Here is a 1,793-nt window from a genome sequence, read left to right on the forward strand (position 1 = left end):
TGTCTCGGCCTCTTGTGTGTTTCCTTCCGGCTTCAGGGGGACATGGAGTTTGGGGAACAGGGGTCTGGATCAGGCCAAGGCTGTCCTCAGAGTTTAAAGGCTTTATACGCTGGGCACCTCTATTCCCTGTCTCTCATTTCTGGCCGTGCCCTCCGTCTTGGAAAAAACAGAGCAGCTTGTGGGGCTTGCTCTCCAGCAGGGAGCCCGCAGCCTCCCCAGGAGAGCTGCCTCACTCTCCCGGCACAGTGGTGGTGCTGGGAGTCAAGCTGAGGAAGGCATCGGCCTGGAACAGGGCTGCAGGTGGCTCTGGGGGTTCTTCTGAGGAAAGGTTTGAATTGGCTCAATTCAGGCTGGAGTGGAGGTAGGAGCTGAATTCACTTCCCGAGGACTGAAAGCTCTCTGACCGTCCTCTTCCTCCCCAGTCCTAGCAATTCCCTAGTTGTCCTAATTTGAAGGCTCTGCTGGTTTGGGACTGCAGGATGGTAGCCTGTGCAATGGCTCCCCACCCCATCTGACTTCTCAGCCAGGGTCACGTTAACAAAAGGCACCATCCGACCTCCTAGTCCTTCCCAAGAGACACTGGGGCACCTCCTTCCTCTGCCCACTCACTGCATGCCAGGCACCTCCTAGGTGAGCTCAGGAAGAGCCTTGGTGAGAAACTTCTAGAAGGTAGACCGGGACCAGGGAGAAACCTAAGGTGGGTCAGGCAGGGGAGCAGCCCTCGTCTTTGGGGGGGTCAAGTAACGCTCCCTTTACAAGCCAAATGAAGAAAAAAAGTTCTAAGGGGAACATATGACTCGATAAAATAAAGGGACATAATTGGGAGCGATATCTAATTTATCTATTGAATGCCTCCTACGTACTCTTTTATCACTTAGATGGACAGAATATAATTGGTGTGCTGAACGCCATCAATCTCAGGGCCTGGGCTTCCTGTGCTGGCTACACCTATTACTGTCAGATTATGACACTGTAATACCAAGATCAATGACATTTTAAATGTGCTCCAGTTATGGGCAATTGCTGACAATAAAAACAGTGACAAATTGATGAAACTTGGGCAGCGATGATCTGGTGTCAAAAATAAACCATAAATAATCTGCTTTCCAAACTGGGAGAGGTGCCTGGGACGCCGGCTTAGGGGGAAAGGGCCCAGGAGGAGAGAACCTATCCGCCCACAGCATCTTGGCCGCTCAGGAAGCCCCGCCTGCTGGGGGAAACTCCCTCCAGGGTGGGCTGCAAGGGCCCAGCAGGGAAATGGAGAGGTGATCTTTTGTCAAGACCTGGCGTCCCTTCAGAGAAAGTTCCTTATCGCTGAAACTTGGAGAAAATGACGCTTCCTATATTACGCGTTCTTTCTAGATGCACCACAACGATCCCCTTCCCAGGCAGGCTGCCACTCACTTAGCCAGGGGCTCCAGCCTCCCTGAGGCAGCGGGAGGCAGCTTGGAGATCAGACTGCTGTCGGAATACTCACTTGGCCCCTTGACACCTGTGTGACCTTAGGCCAGCCACTTCACCTCGCTAAGTTCCACGTGGCTGTGACAATTTAAACGACAATGCATATAAAGCATTTGGCAGGGAGCCTGGCACACAGGAAGTGCTCACTAAGTGGTTGTCATCAGAGATGTAACTTTGGACAGTGGCGGAGAAGTATGACAAATCAAAGAATCAGAGAAGGAACTTAGGGGGCCACACACAGAAGCACTGCTCACCCGGGGTGCCGGTGCCCCAAGGCCACACTGCAGTGGCCGCATGGTAAAGGTGTCACAGGATACATAAGAAGCTTCTCT

Source organism: Leopardus geoffroyi, chromosome B4 (genome assembly GCF_018350155.1).
Source record: "Leopardus geoffroyi isolate Oge1 chromosome B4, O.geoffroyi_Oge1_pat1.0, whole genome shotgun sequence".
In the NCBI taxonomy this organism is placed as follows: Eukaryota; Metazoa; Chordata; class Mammalia; order Carnivora; family Felidae; genus Leopardus; species Leopardus geoffroyi.